Source organism: Crinia signifera, unplaced genomic scaffold (assembly GCF_055691185.1).
Source record: "Crinia signifera unplaced genomic scaffold, ASM5569118v1 HAP2_SCAFFOLD_549, whole genome shotgun sequence".
In the NCBI taxonomy this organism is placed as follows: Eukaryota; Metazoa; Chordata; class Amphibia; order Anura; family Myobatrachidae; genus Crinia; species Crinia signifera.
The window spans coordinates 1-20,866 of record NW_028142442.1 but is presented as its reverse complement, the minus strand read 5'-3'; the positions used below and the strand labels follow the sequence as shown (position 1 = coordinate 20,866).

Sequence of the window (20,866 nt, the reverse complement as noted above, 5' to 3'; positions counted from 1 at the left end):
TAGGTTATTTATGTGCCATTTATGTGTTGTTATAGGCAGAAGCCAAACCCGGATCCTGGAGCGGAGGTTGTCATACAGAAGTGGGCGATACGGTGGGGTCACCATAGCAACCCATCTACAACAGAGGGGAGCGTGATGATGCAGTGAGGCTCCGCCCACTGACATCCGCCCGCACCAGAAGCCGCACTGGACGCAACCGGGACGCTCCACGTACGGGAATGGTGAGTATGCACATGCTGTATGTATTTAAATGTTTGCTGTGTCACCCGCACGCGTTGTACACCTTGACAAAGGGGTATCCAGTCCCCGAAACGTCGGTCACCTCCAATAAACACATTGTTAAGCCCACGGAGTGCCGCTGCCTGCTTGGATAATTCCTTAGATAGATAGATACCAGAAAGAACCCCCACTGGGGGAATAAACAGCACTCACCAGTCTGTAGTTCAATGGAGGTACAACCAGGAGGTAATCCAAAGTTTATTTTCTGCAAGAGAGATCTTCTGACGTTTCGGTCCCCGCTGGTACCTTTATCAAGGCAGCCACTGTGTCAAATAGTCGCAACTTAAATCTGTGTGGGAAGGAGGATATATAGCCTTTGAGTATAAAGAAACATAAAAATATATGATACAGCCAGTACAGGATATGGCGGGTGAGCCAGTGACAGGGACTATAGAGAGGTAGGGAAGGGGGATCAGAGGCGGTCCTGCAGCGATGCATAACCCACAACAGAGAGAGCCGGCACCGGGAAGGGTGATCCCTGGAGAGGACAAGGGCCTGTGCAGTGCTGTGAGCTGCTGACCTGTAAGGAGCGGAGGCTGCGCAGCTGTGAGACCAGGAATGGCGCCAGGAGAGCCAGGCTCCTCCAAGTCCCCTACTGCTGCCACCTGCCAGAGGGAAGGGAACCGCGCTGCCCCCACTAGCTGCCAACCACAGGAGGAGCCCCAAACCCGGAGAGAACAGAATGATGTGTGCTGCCGAGGTGTCCTACATAGTGCCTGCCTGTGGAGGAGCCGAGAGGGTGAAGACTAGAACCTCATGGAAGAAGGTGCTGAGGGGGTAAATTACCTGGGAGCACACCCAGCCGGAGGATTCTCCTGAAGTTGCTCCGAAGAAGATAGAGGACGCAGCAAGTGGAGACCAAGGTGCGCAGGCACCGCGGAGGACACCCGCTCTCGAGGAACCAGGACTGGAGGACATGCAAAGGACCCCTAGCTGGAGACCTGTAGAAGCCCCCTCAGTGGTGCGGAGCTGCCCCTAGAGATGCCTGCCCGAAAGTAAGTTAAGAACACGATGTAACATCAAGGACAGGAGCTGCTCAGAGGACAGGTGACAGCCCAGCGGAGGAGAGGATAGAGGAGGATCCCCAGCCTGATAGGAGCCGGGGGTGGAAGCAGAGGCCGACCCAGAACAGCACAACAGGCGGAGCAGAGGACGACCCTGCACCTCCTGCTGCAGGAGCCGAGGACACGGGACACAAGGCAGACGTCAGGCTCATGGCAGATGCTGTGCGGCTGTGGTACAGGTATATGTGCGCTGTTGTGTGTTTATGCTGGGCGTTATGGGTAATAGAGGAGGTTTCTTTTTTAGGATGTCGGTATGTGGTAGACTCGCTATGTATAGGATGTGTAGTATGCTAGGGTTTGTGGTTATAGTGGATGTATTTGTGTATGCAGGGCACCATTTGCGGATGTACTAAAAGGATGATCACAAAAAGGGATGATCGGGATGATTGCCTGCAGTTCCTATTCGCACCACTAGATGTCACAATTTTTTTTACTTCAACTGAGAATTTGTATGTTGGACACTGGTTGTGTATCCTGGACAGTCGGTAGAATAGGTAATCAGCGCTCAGTATCATTCTGTGGAGTTTTCGTAGCTTCTTAAAAGAAGCTGTAAGCGCTGCACAGGGAGGCCAGGCAGCGTCTCCCCTGTGCACAGTGAGCTGACAGGACGCGCTTCTGTCAGCTCCTGCTGTGCTAGCAGTGTGAGGATTCACTAATGAGAATCCTCACACTGTGCCTACCTAGCTAGTGTAAAAGTTAATAAAATAATAAAAACCCTAACTAACTCTACTCCTTCGGCTGCTCCGGCAGCCCTTTAGAATAGCACCCACTCCAGTGGGCACCTAACACGAACTGAGGAGTCTGGGATGCAGTAGGGGAGGAGCCTACCCTCCAAAAGCTTTAGGATAGGTGCCTGGCTCCTGCGGACCCTCCTACATCCCAATGTGAAGCTGTGTCACCAGGACCATTGAAAGAGAAAAGTATGTGCTGCACATACTTTTTGTACTTGCTTTTCATCGCATTGTATGCACAACGCATGTACAAGGATGAATGCGATGCGTGCTATTTAAGCTCAAAATGCACGCCCGCATCGAGACGTGTATGGGCACCTTAAGTCAGAGAGAACCTGAGAATTCTGACTGGGAAGTGCAATTAACAGGTCAGATGTGGACTGCTGCTTTGAAGTTGGATATCTCCATTTCCCCAGGGCCGATTTTAAAAATTCTGGTATCCCTGGAAAAAGGGGATCCTCAGCTATCAGAGTATGGCCCTTATACACCTGGGGCCCCAGAGCAAGTGCCCATTAAGCCCATACGAAAAGACCGCCCTGGTCCCGGTTCGCTGACGTCATCCGGGGGCGATTATGCTGTGTACACACGGGGGCGATAGGGGCTGAAATAGCTGGGAATATGGTTGCTGAGCGACCATATTGCCAGTGATTGGAGTGTGCACCAGCGATAAATCGCCGGGTGCGCGCTCCCGTTTTCACAAAACGGGACACTGGGCAATATGATTGCTGATATGATTGCTAGCAATATATTGCCAGCGATCATATTGCCCCGTGTGTACGCACCTTTATTCCTAACAATTTTGCTGCACCCGTCATCTTGAAACGTGCACATGTCCCTTTGTTGATGAATTTACAAGACTGCCTAATTAGAGCAATAATTGATATTTGCGTGGAGATTAATAACAGTATTACAGACACACATGCTATGACCGATAACACACACGTAACAGACTTATTTTAATTTTTTTTCTAATGCACTTTATTTCACATTTATCACTTTTCACTTATGTTTTTAATATTTCGCTGTCCTTAATAAATGATTCAATAAACATCATGTTTTAGCCAATTCTCTGTTTCTTGGGTCACTTTATTAATGTACCTATAACATTAATCAGAACATTAATATATGCTAACCTAGATTGCCCCTTGTAGGAATACTTTATCTTTCTTTGCTTCCAAGTCTAATACATATTCCTGGGTGCGCCTCCCCCATTACCAATTGATACTTAATATAGTAATGCAGGGGTGAGATAGCTATACCAATTACAGGCCGTTCGGATTGATAGCCTCTATCTATTAACCTGTATCAGCGATATCAGATGGTCGACAGTCATCAGGTCGACATACTGCAAAGTCGACATGGGTCTAGGTCGACAGGTCATTAGGTCAACATGGTCTAGGTCGACTGGGTTTTTCACTGGATTTTTGGGTTTTTTTTTGAGCCGACATGTGCCGACAGGCGGAATTTCATGCCCTACCATCCACTAGGGCAGGCGTTCCCAACCACGGTCCTCAAGGCACACCAACAGTGCAGGTTTTAGTGATATCCAGGCTTCAGCACAGATGGATTAATCCAAATCACAGGTACTAATTAAGACACCTGTGCTCAAGCCTGGATATCATTAAAACCTGTACTGTTGGTGTGCCTTGAGGACCGTGGTTGGGAACGCCTGCACTAGGGTGTGGTGGGAGAATAACATAGAGTGCCAAGCACAGCCAGACATGCGAGGGGATGCGGTGCACTTAATCCTGTGTCCATGTTGACTGTGTCGGCATTCGGGTAAAAAAAAAAGTACAAAACCCTATGTTGAGCTAGACCATTTTGACCTAATGCTTTTTTGGACCAAATGACCTGTTGACCTTGACCCATGTCGACCTTGCAGTATGTTGACCTAATGACTGTCGACAATCTTTAGGTCGACCATATGATCCTTACCTGTTTCAGCAAGGGGTGTGAGGCCAATTTCTCTCTTTCTCTCCAGGGAATGGAGAAATATCTGTGTTTAGAGCCAGACTAGAATCACGTCTGCCCGCAGACAATAGATCGGGTATCATTTTTTTATTTTTTTTTATGTATGTTTGACAAAGGCCATACACTTCACTGGAGGCGAAGATCCGCAGACGAAGGCCAGAGCATACAGCTAATTGCTGCCGATCCTACTATTAAAAAAGAAAAAGGAATGTATTGTATACACAGAACATCGAACATGCCTTCCAACTTTTACCAATAGATCAGTGGGACCTGCATGCAGCTGGCCCTGGAAAGGGGCGGGGCTATGTGCAACGGGGGCGGGACCGGGCATCGAGGCCCCGGGTTTTCCATCCTCTTTGCCAGCGTACCCAGCCCCGTCTCTCCTTGCTGCGCACGGCACCTATCCAGCAATCACCGGCTGCTCCACAAAGCAGAGCAGCCATGATCACCTCCCCTCAAGGGACATCAGGGCAGGCTCCAAATAGCGGGACCATACCACTGTAATCAGGACAGTTGGGAGGAATGCTATAAATACATTATCATGTAGCGCCTATTATTCCTGTTGTCCGACTCTACCTGTATGACTACATGTGAAGGAAAACACAGAGGCTGCTTCTTTTGCCCAACGTTTGGGAATTTATGATATTTTAGTTTTCGGAACTTGTCTCCTGTCCTACATAACAGTTTATAGACGCTGTGACCAGGGGTGAGGGTCATTAAGTCGACAGTAATTAGATCTTTTGGTCGGCAGTGAAAAGGTCTACATATGAAAAAGATCGACCTGGTTTAAATTGACGCTGAAAACGGTCAACACAATCCAAAAGGCTGCATGAAAAAGGTCAACACAGGAATAGGTCGACATGAGTTATTAAAGAAAATTGTGTATGTGGAAATCTGCTGACACGGGCACTGTATAAGTGTACAGCGACACGGACACACAGCTCCAATTTCTATTCACTTTTTTCTTAATGCACTTTTTTAATTTTAACCTATTTTGCTGTTTTGTGCCAATGAATAAACTATATTTAGAACAATTGGTCTGTACACAGACTCCGTCCTGCCCCCACTTAAAGTTATTCCTCCTGGTTATATATGGTGGCTAATTATTAATATTATGTAGTTTGAGCAGAAAATATTGTGGTATCAGTGGATGAGTCAAAAACTCAGGCTGCTCCCGGATCCGAAGGCGCTACACCCCACGCCCCTGAAACAGCAGACACTGGAGGAGGATTCGAACCCGTGCTGGCTCAGCCTGAGTGGCTGTCCCAGACGCTGAACTAACGGTACACGCCACTGTACCAGCCACTTATACACGGACTGTTCGTGTATCTCGTAGCTACAATGCAGTGACGTCATTCACGCTGTGCCGCACCATCGCCACCTATTGGCAGCTGCTGGAACTACACCTGGCACATAATGCATCGTCATCACTGCTGCTCCCCCTACATGAGCACTCTGCCGGCTGTTCTGATGGAGGCAGTCACTGACTGGGACGCCATGTTCCTGCGTAGAAGAAGCGGCTGGTAAGTGCACATGTGCAGAACACCCCCTGAGCATTGAGCAACCTGTGGGTGAGGACTGGAGCTCAGTCTGTATGTTGGTCATGTATGTGACTCCCACAGGGCTGCTGCATGGTGCTCCTGGGGATATCTATGTGTATGGGCATACCAGTGTATCCTCAGCAGCGCTACTCTATGGCTCAGGTTGTAATATCTCAGCCCCAGTGCTGTCTGCATTATTATACACTGTAAATTATCTATCTGCTTTCCCAAAGTGTGACACAGGTGTATATAGACCAGATTATAATCTATGGGAAGCCTCTGTGTGTATACCATATGTTCTCTCTCTGCTGCAGTAGCTATGCGCGCTTTGCTATGTTCTATGATAATAAACACATGTGAGTGTAATGGTAAATATGTGCCCGGCATGCCAATGTGGTGAGATACAGGTGAGCCAAACCGTACAGGCTAGCAAACTGCACGTAGCCATTAGTGCAGATGTAGGATAACTGGGCATACTGTATATAGGCTGGGATCTCTGCTGCGTTCAGGTGACACCAAGTACATGTCACCCGCCGGGATTGCTTGCTGGATGGTTATACAGGGATTATTGTCACATTAGTTATACTGTAGTCTAAAGTGTATACTGTATTATCTACCATCCTAATGGGGCATACACACAGGGGGCGGGATGTACTAAAGGGAAAATGTGATAAAACGGGGGTTTTACCGCATTTTCCTTTGTACCATTACCCGTCCGCCCCATCTCCGCCTGGCAGGGTATCTCCACCTCTGGGTGGCGATACCCTATAGATGCCTATGGGCTTCTATCGCCGCCCGCTGTCCTTGCGACCCATCCTCCATCGATCTACTCCTCCCTCAGCAGGTGTCACAGCCGGGAGGACATCCGGCTGTAGGGAGGAGGAGGAGAGGCAGGGGGACACTGACAGCCGCCAGGATGTGACGGAGACCCCCGCACACCACATTACAGGTATCGCGGGGGTCTCCGTCACCGCAACCCAATGCTAGCCGCATATGTTAGTACATATGCGGTAGCATCGCGGCGGCTGGCGATTTACATTAATACATCCCGCCCAGGGGGATATGAGGCTTATTTCTAAGTGATCTGACTAGATCGCTTAGAAATGAAAAAAGGATCACTCCATGTGTATACCCTCTGGTGATGACGATTGCGCGGTCCCGCGCGTCGCTGTTGCTTGACTAGATTTACACTGCATCCAGTTATAAATCTAGTCATCGCCAATGTTCTCACACCAGAGAACACTGGCCGTGACAGATTGTTCAGCACACAATGCTGAGCCATCTGTGCTTAACTGCAAACTTAGCACAGAGGCTCACTTGCACTGTGTGTGCACAGCTTTAGGGATGGACGTCTTTGCAATTGATGACAATAGTGCAACTGCCCATTGATTGTGGCACACTATGCAATGGATGACCATCAATGTTTTTACCTATTGATGGTGATCCATTTTCTTTGACTGATTGGATTGTGGGCCAATCAAAACATGTAGGCGGTGCTTCATGAGTGTTGGGGCAGAGCTATGCTGTGTGGGGCTGAAAGACAGATGAAAATGTGATGAAAGACAGTGTGGGGCTGGTGCGATGGTGACAGTGTGGGGCTGTTGCAATGGGGAGACTACAGTGCGGGCTGGAGCAATGGGGAGACTACAGTGTGGAGCAGGTGCAATGGGGAGACTACAGTGTGGGGCTGGTGTGATGGGAGACTACAGTGTGGGGCTGGTGTGATGGGAGACTACAGTGTGGGGCTGGTGCGATGGGGGACAGTGTGGGGTAGGTGCAATGGGGTTAGGTTTTTTTTCCTTGAAATGCCGCCTGCCACCGCTGGGAATAAAGAATAATCCGCGTGGCATTATGTGAATTTTGGCTCAATCCGCGTGGCATTATGTGAATTTTGGCTCAATACGTTTGGCATAATGTGTAAGGGGCAAGTATAATGGGGTCTATTATTTTGTTGCAGAATGTGTAGAAGTGGTATATGGTGTGGAACACTACACAAGGCCAATTTTGAGTGTCCACACCCTCTTTTCCTGAGCGCTCGCGCACAAATGTGTTGACACTATTGACACCAAGGTGGGCCTGTGTACTTTAAATGCCAGCAGTGGCGGATTCAGGGGGGGGGCACCTGGGCACGTGCCCCCCCTGTCATTCATTTTGTAGATGAGGACCAGAGCTTTCCAACGAGCCCAGTCCCATGTCTCTAACCCCCCGGGAACCGGAGATATCGTCTGGCAAAGCTGTAACATTTTTTCCCCATAGGATAATATGGGACCCGTCAATTCCGACCCGGACCCGGTTACGACAGCTGCCAGTTCCCCCCCCTGGCATCACAGGAGCTTGTGATTGATGTTATTCAATTCCAAATCGCTGGGCCTTCAATATGATATCAGGATGGTCCATATTGGTCAATCGGTTCCAGAGATATAGCGTGTAAATCGATTTTTTTATTTTTGAAATGTAATTTCTTGGCTGTTCATGTTCTATGAGGGCAGATTACTCCGGAACCAAACGTTTCAGTTTCACTGGACCAAAATCATTCAAAGCCCACTCAAAAGTTCTTCAATATGATACTTGTCTCATGTAAATGGGTCAGTTAGTTCTGAAGATATAGCCGGTTAAATGAGATAACTGGTTAAGGGGGGGGAGGGGTGGTTTTCTCTCCCCCTCACACCAGAAAATGCAGGGACTAGGCTGGTGTAAAAGGGGCCAACCTGGGAATGCATTTTCTGGTGTGAAATGGGTATTATTTCAAATAGCTGGGACCTGCAGTGCTCGGAATACAGCCAGGCTCTGCCACTGTCAGTAGCTATCACTTCTGCCTGTCGGCGTCTGTCCCCCATTTATCACGAGCATGTATTCCCCGTTGGCAATGACCATGTAATCCCACATGGCAACGAGTATGGAACCTCTGGCAATGAGCATGGAACCCTTGGCAATGAGCATGTAGATAAGTAGCACTTACTGTATGTAGCATAATTTTTAATAGGCATTATGGTGTTTGGCATAATACATAATGGACATCATGCCGTATAACTTAACGTGCAATGGACATTTTGGCTCAATCCATGTGGCATTATGTGAATTTTGGCTCAATCCATGTGGCATTATGTGAATTTTGGCTCAATCCATGTGGCATTATGTGAATTTGGCTCAATCCGTGTGACATTATGTGAATTTTGGCTCAATCCATATGGCATTTTATGAATTTGGCTCAATCCCTGAGGCATTATGTGAATTTTGGGTCAATCCATTTGGCATTATGTGAATTTTGACACAATCCATGTGGCATTATGTGAATTTTGACACAATCCATTTGGCATTATGTGAATTTTGGCTCAATCCATTTGGCATTATGTGAATTTTGGCTCAATCCGTGTGGCATTATGTGAATTTTGACACAATCCATGTGGCATTATGTGAATTTTGACACAATCCATGTGGCATTATGTGAATTTTGGCTCAATCCATTTGGCATTATGTGAATTTTGGCTCAATCCGTGTGGCATTATGTGAATTTTGACACAATCCATGTGGCATTATGTGAATTTTGGCTCAATCCATTTGGCATTATGTGAATTTTGGCTCAATCCGTGTAGCATTATGTGAATTTTGGCTCAATCCATGTGGCATTATGTGAATTTTGACACAATCCGTGTGGCATTATGTGAATTTTGGCTCATTCCATTTGGCATCATGTGTAAGGGGCAAGTATAATGGGGTCTAGTATTTTGTTGCATAATGTGTAGAAGTTGTATATGGTGTTGTACACTACACTCAAGGACATTCCCCCTGTTGAGTGGCCACACCCCCTTTTCCAGAGCGTGCCTTCGGCGCGCGCACAACTACATCCTTCACTTTTGTTGCCACGGTGGGCCTGCGTACTTTAAATGCCAGGGCCTATTTTTAATCCCATTCCCACCCTCTCTCTGCCGCTCTCTTAGCATGTAACTTGGCACCACTAACACTGGCCCTCCCCCACCTAAACCCTCTTTTATCATGGTGCCCCCCCTGTCATTTTATCCTGGATCCGCCCCTGAATGCCAGGACCTATTTTTAATCCCCTTCCCGCCCTTTATCTGCTCTCTGAGCGTGCACACTGGCACCATCTCTTTGCAAGTTTTTGAACAGGATTCTCCTAAACTCACTATGCCGCTATTTTTACATACTGTTGTAGACCAGCATTTTCTTTTTTAAATATGGATGTTTTCCTCCTCTTCCCTCCCCTTCAGGATGCTACTAAAACCTTGCTGCCACTGAGGACGCCCAGGACGTTGCTCAGGACACCGCCCAACATAGACGGGAAGGATACAGGCGGGGAGACAGCTGCCCCAACTCCGCCCCCAGGGCGCTGCGGCAGAGAACACAGCCCAACGCTGCTAGGAACGACGCTGAGGAGGAGAGAGGTGCCCTATTCGACAGATGCTGCAGTACCCCCACCTGCGACCGATTCTATGTGAGTGCACTCTTCGGTCACGCCTGGCGAAGAGTATGTCTTGGGGGGGGGGGAGCGAGGGAGGGGAGAGGAGGTGCAAGATTAATCTGCTTTGGGCTAAGGGAAGAGGTGTGGCATGATGCTAGGTGGTGGGTTGTGATTACATGTAATGGGCATTAAGGGGTTTAGCAGTGGTGTCAAACTCATGGCCCTCCAGCTGTTGTGGAACTACACTTCCCAGCATGCCCTACCACAGATTTTAGCGATCCATTATATAAAATCTGTGGCAGGGCATGTAGGGATGTGTACTTCCACAACAGCTGTAGGGCCGTGACTTTGACACCACTGGGTTAAGGGATACTTTTTAAATATGTTATAGGTACACGGTAACATCATAATGTCCCCCCTTCTGTTATTTTGTTTGTTTAAAATAAAATTGATGGCGCCATCTGTGTGTGTGTATACGTATATGTGTGTATATATTCGATCCCTTACCACCGTGGCAAGTGCAGCGAGCCCGCAAGGGGGGACGATCCACGTGGATGGTGCTCCTGGGGATATCTATGTGTATGGGCATACCAGTGTATCCTCAGCAGCGCTACTCTATGGCTCAGGTTGTAATATCTCAGCCCCAGTGCTGTCTGCATTATTATACACTGTAAATTATCTATCTGCTTTCCCAAAGTGTGACACAGGTGTATATAGACCAGATTATAATCTATGGGAAGCCTCTGTGTGTATACCATATGTTCTCTCTCTGCTGCAGTAGCTATGCGCGCTTTGCTATGTTCTATGATAATAAACACATGTGAGTGTAATGGTAAATATGTGCCCGGCATGCCAATGTGGTGAGATACAGGTGAGCCAAACCGTACAGGCTAGCAAACTGCACGTAGCCATTAGTGCAGATGTAGGATAACTGGGCATACTGTATATAGGCTGGGATCACTGCTGCGTTCAGGTGACACCAAGTACATGTCACCCGCCGGGATTGCTTGCTGGATGGTTATACAGGGATTATTGTCACATTAGTTATACTGTAGTCTAAAGTGTATACTGTATTATCTACCATCCTAATGGGGCATACACACAGGGGGCGGGATGTACTAAAGGGAAAATGTGATAAAACGGGGGTTTTACCGCATTTTCCTTTGTACCATTACCCGTCCGCCCCATCTCCGCCTGGCAGGGTAGCTCCACCTCTGGGTGGCGATACCCTATAGATGCCTATGGGCTTCTATCGCCGCCCGCCGTCCTTGCGACCCATCCTCCATCGATCTACTCCTCCCTCAGCAGGTGTCACAGCCGGGAGGACATCCGGCTGTAGGGAGGAGGAGGAGAGGCAGGGGGACACTGACAGCCGCCAGGATGTGACGGAGACCCCCGCACACCACATTACAGGTATCGCGGGGGTCTCCGTCACCGCAACCCAATGCTAGCCGCATATGTTAGTACATATGCGGTAGCATCGCGGCGGCTGGCGATTTACATTAATACATCCCGCCCAGGGGGATATGAGGCTTATTTCTAAGTGATCTGACTAGATCGCTTAGAAATGAAAAAAGGATCACTCCATGTGTATACCCTCTGGTGATGACGATTGCGCGGTCCCGCGCGTCGCTGTTGCTTGACTAGATTTACACTGCATCCAGTTATAAATCTAGTCATCGCCAATGTTCTCACACCAGAGAACACTGGCCGTGACAGATTGTTCAGCACACAATGCTGAGCCATCTGTGCTTAACTGCAAACTTAGCACAGAGGCTCACTTGCACTGTGTGTGCACAGCTTTAGGGATGGACGTCTTTGCAATTGATGACAATAGTGCAACTGCCCATTGATTGTGGCACACTATGCAATGGATGACCATCAATGTTTTTACCTATTGATGGTGATCCATTTTCTTTGACTGATTGGATTGTGGGCCAATCAAAACATGTAGGCGGTGCTTCATGAGTGTTGGGGCAGAGCTATGCTGTGTGGGGCTGAAAGACAGATGAAAATGTGATGAAAGACAGTGTGGGGCTGGTGTGATGGTGACAGTGTGGGGCTGTTGCAATGGGGAGACTACAGTGCGGGCTGGAGCAATGGGGAGACTACAGTGTGGAGCAGGTGCAATGGGGAGACTACAGTGTGGGGCTGGTGTGATGGGAGACTACAGTGTGGGGCTGGTGCGATGGGGACAGTGTGGGGCTGCTGCGATGGGGGACAGTGTGGGGTAGGTGCAATGGGGTTATTTTTTTTTTCCTTGAAATGCCGCCTGCCACCGCTGGGAATAAAGAATAATCCGCGTGGCATTATGTGAATTTTGGCTCAATCCGCGTGGCATTATGTGAATTTTGGCTCAATACGTTTGGCATAATGTGTAAGGGGCAAGTATAATGGGGTCTATTATTTTGTTGCAGAATGTGTAGAAGTGGTATATGGTGTGGAACACTACACAAGGCCAATTTTGAGTGTCCACACCCTCTTTTCCTGAGCGCTCGCGCACAAATGTGTTGACACTATTGACACCAAGGTGGGCCTGTGTACTTTAAATGCCAGGACCTATTTTTAATCCCCTTCCCGCCCTTTATCTGCTCTCTGAGCGTGCACACTGGCACCATCTCTTTGCAAGTTTTTGAACAGGATTCTCCTAAACTCACTATGCCGCTATTTTTACATACTGTTGTAGACCAGCATTTTCTTTTTTTAAATATGGATGTTTTCCTCCTCTTCCCTCCCCTTCAGGATGCTACTAAAACCTTGCTGCCACTGAGGACCCCCAGGACGTTGCTCAGGACACCGCCCAACATAGACGGGAAGGATACAGGCGGGGACTCAGCTGCCCCAACTCCGCCCCCAGGGCGCTGCGGCAGAGAACACAGCCCAACGCTGCTAGGAACGACGCTGAGGAGGAGAGAGGTGCCCTATTCGACAGATGCTGCAGTACCCCCACCTGCGACCGATTCTATGTGAGTGCACTCTTCGGTCACGCCTGGCGAAGAGTATGTCTTGGGGGGGGGGGGGGGGGAGCGAGGGAGGGGAGAGGAGGTGCAAGATTAATCTGCTTTGGGCTAAGGGAAGAGGTGTGGCATGATGCTAGGTGGTGGGTTGTGATTACATGTAATGGGCATTAAGGGGTTTAGCAGTGGTGTCAAACTCATGGCCCTCCAGCTGTTGTGGAACTACACTTCCCAGCATGCCCTACCACAGATTTTAGCGATCCATTATATAAAATCTGTGGCAGGGCATGTAGGGATGTGTACTTCCACAACAGCTGTAGGGCCGTGACTTTGACACCACTGGGTTAAGGGATACTTTTTAAATATGTTATAGGTACACGGTAACATCATAATGTCCCCCCTTCTGTTATTTTGTTTGTTTAAAATAAAATTGATGGCGCCATCTGTGTGTGTGTATACGTATATGTGTGTATATATTCGCTCCCTTACCACCGTGGCAAGCGCAGCGAGCCCGCAAGGGGGGACGATCCACGTCCCCCCCCTTGTCGGGATTTTGAACGCCGGGATTCCGGCGTCGGGATTTCATACTGAATCCTCGCTCCCTTACCACCTCCTTCTCTTCCGATTCCCCTCCTCTGCTTCCCTCCTCCTTTCCTATGCTTCCCTCCTCCGCACCCTCTCTCCCCCTCCACTGCTCTTCTGCTCTCCCTTCTAACTCTTCCTCTACTCTGCTCCCCATCCTCCTCTGCCCCCCCTCCTCCTCACCTCCACTCCTCCTCAGCTCCTTCTTCTCTGATCCCCCTCCTCTCCTCCACTTCCCCCTCCTCCACAACCCCTATCTTCCTCTCCCCTGCTCTCTCTTTCCCCTCTATCTCTCTCCTGCTCACCAATTTCCCCACACTTCTCTATCTCTCTTTCAGACTGCCGGTGACCTCGTGCTGGGGTGCAGGAAGAGAACAGAGGGGGGGAGAAAGAGAGAGAGAGAGAGAGAGAGAGAGGGGGGAGAGAGGGGGGGAGGGGGAGAGAGAGGGGGGGAGAGAGGGGGGGAGGGGGAGAGAGAGGGGGGGAGAGAGGGGGGGAGGGGGAGAGAGAGGGGGGGAGAGAGAGAGAGAGGGGGGGAGGGGGAGAGAGAGGGGGGGAGAGAGGGGAGGGGGGGAGAGAGGGGAGGGGGGGAGAGAGGGGGGAGAGAGAGAGGGAGAGAGAGAGGGAGAGAGAGGGAGGGGAAGAGGGAGAGAGAGAGTGAGTTGTGGGGAAATTGGTGAGGAGGAGAGAGATAGAGGGGAAAGAGAGAACAGGGGAGAGGAGGGGGATAAGGGAAGAAGGAGCAGAGGAGTGGAAGAGGAGAGGGGGCAACGGAGCGGAAGAGGAGAGGGAGCAGAATAGAGGAAGCGGAGGAGGAGGGGAAGCAGAGGAGAGGAGGGGGATCGGAGGATGGAGAGTAGATGAGAAGGTGGTGGGGGAGCTGAGGAAAGGAGGAGGAGGAGGAGAGAAGAAGGAAGAGCAGGAGCAGAGGAGGGAAAGTGAAGGAGAGGAGAAGGGGGAGCAGAGGAGAGGGGGTGACGAGGCAATGGGGAGACTACAGTGTGGGGCTGGTGTGATGGGAGACTACAGTGTGGGGCTGGTGTGATGGGAGACTACAGTGTGGGGCTGGTGTGATGGGAGACTACAGTGTGGGGCTGGTGCGATGGGGGACAGTGTGGGGTAGGTGCAATGGGGTTAGGTTTTTTTTCCTTGAAATGCCGCCTGCCACCGCTGGGAATAAAGAATAATCCGCGTGGCATTATGTGAATTTTGGCTCAATCCGCGTGGCATTATGTGAATTTTGGCTCAATACGTTTGGCATAATGTGTAAGGGGCAAGTATAATGGGGTCTATTATTTTGTTGCAGAATGTGTAGAAGTGGTATATGGTGTGGAACACTACACAAGGCCAATTTTGAGTGTCCACACCCTCTTTTCCTGAGCGCTCGCGCACAAATGTGTTGACACTATTGACACCAAGGTGGGCCTGTGTACTTTAAATGCCAGGACCTATTTTTAATCCCCTTCCCGCCCTTTATCTGCTCTCTGAGCGTGCACACTGGCACCATCTCTTTGCAAGTTTTTGAACAGGATTCTCCTAAACTCACTATGCCGCTATTTTTACATACTGTTGTAGACCAGCATTTTTTTTTTTTAAATATGGATGTTTTCCTCCTCTTCCCTCCCCTTCAGGATGCTACTAAAACCTTGCTGCCACTGAGGACCCCCAGGACGTTGCTCAGGACACCGCCCAACATAGACGGGAAGGATACAGGCGGGGAGACAGCTGCCCCAACTCCGCCCCCAGGGCGCTGCGGCAGAGAACACAGCCCAACGCTGCTAGGAACGACGCTGAGGAGGAGAGAGGTGCCCTATCCGACAGATGCTGCAGTACCCCCACCTGCGACCGATTCTATGTGAGTGCACTCTTCGGTCACGACTGGCGAAGAGTATGTCTTGGGGGGGGGGGAGCGAGGGAGGGGAGAGGAGGTGCAAGATTAATCTGCTTTGGGCTAAGGGAAGAGGTGTGGCATGATGCTAGGTGGTGGGTTGTGATTACATGTAATGGGCATTAAGGGGTTTAGCAGTGGTGTCAAACTCATGGCCCTCCAGCTGTTGTGGAACTACACTTCCCAGCATGCCCTACCACAGATTTTAGCGATCCATTATATAAAATCTGTGGCAGGGCATGTAGGGATGTGTACTTCCACAACAGCTGTAGGGCCGTGACTTTGACACCACTGGGTTAAGGGATACTTTTTAAATATGTTATAGGTACACGGTAACATCATAATGTCCCCCCTTCTGTTATTTTGTTTGTTTAAAATAAAATTGATGGCGCCATCTGTGTGTGTGTATACGTATATGTGTGTATATATTCGATCCCTTACCACCGTGGCAAGCGCAGCGAGCCCGCAATGGGGGACGATCCACGTGGATGGTGCTCCTGGGGATATCTATGTGTATGGGCATACCAGTGTATCCTCAGCAGCGCTACTCTATGGCTCAGGTTGTAATATCTCAGCCCCAGTGCTGTCTGCATTATTATACACTGTAAATTATCTATCTGCTTTCCCAAAGTGTGACACAGGTGTATATAGACCAGATTATAATCTATGGGAAGCCTCTGTGTGTATACCATATGTTCTCTCTCTGCTGCAGTAGCTATGCGCGCTTTGCTATGTTCTATGATAATAAACACATGTGAGTGTAATGGTAAATATGTGCCCGGCATGCCAATGTGGTGAGATACAGGTGAGCCAAACCGTACAGGCTAGCAAACTGCACGTAGCCATTAGTGCAGATGTAGGATAACTGGGCATACTGTATATAGGCTGGGATCACTGCTGCGTTCAGGTGACACCAAGTACATGTCACCCGCCGGGATTGCTTGCTGGATGGTTATACAGGGATTATTGTCACATTAGTTATACTGTAGTCTAAAGTGTATACTGTATTATCTACCATCCTAATGGGGCATACACACAGGGGGCGGGATGTACTAAAGGGAAAATGTGATAAAACGGGGGTTTTACCGCATTTTCCTTTGTACCATTACCCGTCCGCCCCATCTCCGCCTGGCAGGGTATCTCCACCTCTGGGTGGTGATACCCTATAGATGCCTATGGGCTTCTATCGCCGCCCGCCGTCCTTGCGACCCCTCCTCCATCGATCTACTCCTCCCTCAGCAGGTGTCACAGCCGGGAGGACATCCGGCTGTAGGGAGGAGGAGGAGAGGCAGGGGGACACTGACAGCCGCCAGGATGTGACGGAGACCCCCGCACACCACATTACAGGTATCGCGGGGGTCTCCGTCACCGCAACCCAATGCTAGCCGCATATGTTAGTACATATGCGGTAGCATCGCGGCGGGCTGGCGATCCCGCCCAGGGGGATATGAGGCTTATTTCTAAGTGATCTGACTAGATCGCTTAGAAATGAAAAAAGGATCACTCCATGTGTATACCCTCTGGTGATGACGATTGCGCGGTCCCGCGCGTCGCTGTTGCTTGACTAGATTTACACTGCATCCAGTTATAAATCTAGTCATCGCCAATGTTCTCACACCAGAGAACACTGGCCGTGACAGATTGTTCAGCACACAATGCTGAGCCATCTGTGCTTAACTGCAAACTTAGCACAGAGGCTCACTTGCACTGTGTGTGCACAGCTTTAGGGATGGACGTCTTTGCAATTGATGACAATAGTGCAACTGCCCATTGATTGTGGCACACTATGCAATGGATGACCATCAATGTTTTTACCTATTGATGGTGATCCATTTTCTTTGACTGATTGGATTGTGGGCCAATCAAAACATGTAGGCGGTGCTTCATGAGTGTTGGGGCAGAGCTATGCTGTGTGGGGCTGAAAGACAGATGAAAATGTGATGAAAGACAGTGTGGGGCTGGTGTGATGGTGACAGTGTGGGGCTGTTGCAATGGGGAGACTACAGTGCGGGCTGGAGCAATGGGGAGACTACAGTGTGGAGCAGGTGCAATGGGGAGACTACAGTGTGGGGCTGGTGTGATGGGAGACTACAGTGTGGGGCTGGTGCGATGGGGACAGTGTGGGGCTGCTGCGATGGGGGACAGTGTGGGGTAGGTGCAATGGGGTTATTTTTTTTTTCCTTGAAATGCCGCCTGCCACCGCTGGGAATAAAGAATAATCCGCGTGGCATTATGTGAATTTTGGCTCAATCCGCGTGGCATTATGTGAATTTTGGCTCAATACGTTTGGCATAATGTGTAAGGGGCAAGTATAATGGGGTCTATTATTTTGTTGCAGAATGTGTAGAAGTGGTATATGGTGTGGAACACTACACAAGGCCAATTTTGAGTGTCCACACCCTCTTTTCCTGAGCGCTCGCGCACAAATGTGTTGACACTATTGACACCAAGGTGGGCCTGTGTACTTTAAATGCCAGGACCTATTTTTAATCCCCTTCCCGCCCTTTATCTGCTCTCTGAGCGTGCACACTGGCACCATCTCTTTGCAAGTTTTTGAACAGGATTCTCCTAAACTCACTATGCCGCTATTTTTACATACTGTTGTAGACCAGCATTTTCTTTTTTTAAATATGGATGTTTTCCTCCTCTTCCCTCCCCTTCAGGATGCTACTAAAACCTTGCTGCCACTGAGGACCCCCAGGACGTTGCTCAGGACACCGCCCAACATAGACGGGAAGGATACAGGCGGGGACTCAGCTGCCCCAACTCCGCCCCCAGGGCGCTGCGGCAGAGAACACAGCCCAACGCTGCTAGGAACGACGCTGAGGAGGAGAGAGGTGCCCTATTCGACAGATGCTGCAGTACCCCCACCTGCGACCGATTCTATGTGAGTGCACTCTTCGGTCACGCCTGGCGAAGAGTATGTCTTGGGGGGGGGGGGGGAGCGAGGGAGGGGAGAGGAGGTGCAAGATTAATCTGCTTTGGGCTAAGGGAAGAGGTGTGGCATGATGCTAGGTGGTGGGTTGTGATTACATGTAATGGGCATTAAGGGGTTTAGCAGTGGTGTCAAACTCATGGCCCTCCAGCTGTTGTGGAACTACACTTCCCAGCATGCCCTACCACAGATTTTAGCGATCCATTATATAAAATCTGTGGCAGGGCATGTAGGGATGTGTACTTCCACAACAGCTGTAGGGCCGTGACTTTGACACCACTGGGTTAAGGGATACTTTTTAAATATGTTATAGGTACACGGTAACATCATAATGTCCCCCCTTCTGTTATTTTGTTTGTTTAAAATAAAATTGATGGCGCCATCTGTGTGTGTGTATACGTATATGTGTGTATATATTCGCTCCCTTACCACCGTGGCAAGCGCAGCGAGCCCGCAAGGGGGGACGATCCACGTCCCCCCCCTTGTCGGGATTTTGAACGCCGGGATTCCGGCGTCGGGATTTCATACTGAATCCTCGCTCCCTTACCACCTCCTTCTCTTCCGATTCCCCTCCTCTGCTTCCCTCCTCCTTTCCTATGCTTCCCTCCTCCGCACCCTCTCTCCCCCTCCACTGCTCTTCTGCTCTCCCTTCTAACTCTTCCTCTACTCTGCTCCCCATCCTCCTCTGCCCCCCCTCCTCCTCACCTCCACTCCTCCTCAGCTCCTTCTTCTCTGATCCCCCTCCTCTCCTCCACTTCCCCCTCCTCCACAACCCCTATCTTCCTCTCCCCTGCTCTCTCTTTCCCCTCTATCTCTCTCCTGCTCACCAATTTCCCCACACTTCTCTATCTCTCTTTCAGACTGCCGGTGACCTCGTGCTGGGGTGCAGGAAGAGAACAGAGGGGGGGAGAAAGAGAGAGAGAGAGAGAGAGAGGGGGGGAGAGAGGGGGGAGAGAGGGGGGGAGGGGGAGAGAGAGGGGGGGAGAGAGGGGGGGAGGGGGAGAGAGAGGGGGGGAGGGGGAGAGAGAGGGGGGGGGGAGGGGGAGAGAGAGGGGGGGAGGGGGAGAGAGAGGGGGGGAGAGAGGGGAGGGGGAGAGAGAGGGGGGAGAGAGGGGGAGAGAGGGAGAGAGAGGGAGAGAGAGAGAGGGAAGAGGGAGAGAGAGAGTGAGTTGTGGGGAAATTGGTGAGGAGGAGAGAGATAGAGGGGAAAGAGAGAACAGGGGAGAGGAGGGGGATAAGGGAAGAAGGAGCAGAGGAGTGGAAGAGGAGAGGGGGCAACGGAGCGGAAGAGGAGAGGGAGCAGAATAGAGGAAGCGGAGGAGGAGGGGAAGCAGAGGAGAGGAGGGGGATCGGAGGATGGAGAGTAGATGAGAAGGTGGTGGGGGAGCTGAGGAAAGGAGGAGGAGGAGAGAAGAAGGAAGAGTAGGAGCAGAGGAGGGAAAGTGAAGGAGAGGAGAAGGGGGAGCAGAGGAGAGGGGGTGAGGAGGCAATGGGGAGACTACAGTGTGGGGCTGGTGTGATGGGAGACTACAGTGTGGGGCTGGTGTGATGGGAGACTACAGTGTGGGGCTGGTGTGATGGGAGACTACAGTGTGGGGCTGGTGCGATGGGGGACAGTGTGGGGTAGGTGCAATGGGGTTAGGTTTTTTTTCCTTGAAATGCCACCTGCCACCGCTGGGAATAAAGAATAATCCGCGTGGCATTATGTGAATTTTGGCTCAATCCGCGTGGCATTATGTGAATTTTGGCTCAATACGTTTGGCATAATGTGTAAGGGGCAAGTATAATGGGGTCTATTATTTTGTTGCAGAATGTGTAGAAGTGGTATATGGTGTGGAACACTACACAAGGCCAATTTTGAGTGTCCACACCCTCTTTTCCTGAGCGCTCGCGCACAAATGTGTTGACACTATTGACACCAAGGTGGGCCTGTGTACTTTAAATGCCCGGACCTATTTTTAATCCCCTTCCCGCCCTTTATCTGCTCTCTGAGCGTGCACACTGGCACCATCTCTTTGCAAGTTTTTGAACAGGATTCTCCTAAACTCACTATGCCGCTATTTTTACATACTGTTGTAGACCAGCATTTTTTTTTTTAAAATATGGATGTTTTCCTCCTCTTCCCTCCCATTCAGGATGCTACTAAAACCTTGCTGCCACTGAGGACCCCCAGGACGTTGCTCAGGACACCGCCCAACATAGACGGGAAGGATACAGGCGGGGAGACAGCTGCCCCAACTCCGCCCCCAGGGCGCTGCGGCAGAGAACACAGCCCAACGCTGCTAGGAACGACGCTGAGGAGGAGAGAGGTGCCCTATCCGACAGATGCTGCAGTACCCCCACCTGCGACCGATTCTATGTGAGTGCACTCTTCGGTCACGACTGGCGAAGAGTATGTCTTGGGGGGGGGGAGCGAGGGAGGGGAGAGGAGGTGCAAGATTAATCTGCTTTGGGCTAAGGGAAGAGGTGTGGCATGATGCTAGGTGGTGGGTTGTGATTAA

General features: G+C 50.2%; 1 long non-coding RNA gene across 2 annotated transcripts in view; it reads left to right on the top strand.

Moving 5' to 3' along the window:
- The window catches only part of LOC146055748 (uncharacterized), a 45,343-nt gene extending 24,624 nt beyond the window's left edge, over window positions 1-20,719 (top strand). Inside the window, exons 1-6 of one of the 2 annotated variants that reach the window (XR_014468904.1) lie at window positions 5,471-5,568; window positions 9,813-10,036; window positions 12,746-12,969; window positions 15,174-15,397; window positions 18,094-18,317; window positions 20,501-20,719. This is a non-coding gene — a long non-coding RNA (uncharacterized LOC146055748). Of the gene's footprint in view, window positions 1-5,470; window positions 5,569-9,812; window positions 10,037-12,745; window positions 12,970-15,173; window positions 15,398-18,093; window positions 18,318-20,500 lie in introns of those variants that run through there. The other variant, XR_014468903.1, reaches the window with a different exon arrangement.
- The last annotated feature ends 147 nt before the right edge of the window (window positions 20,720-20,866 follow it).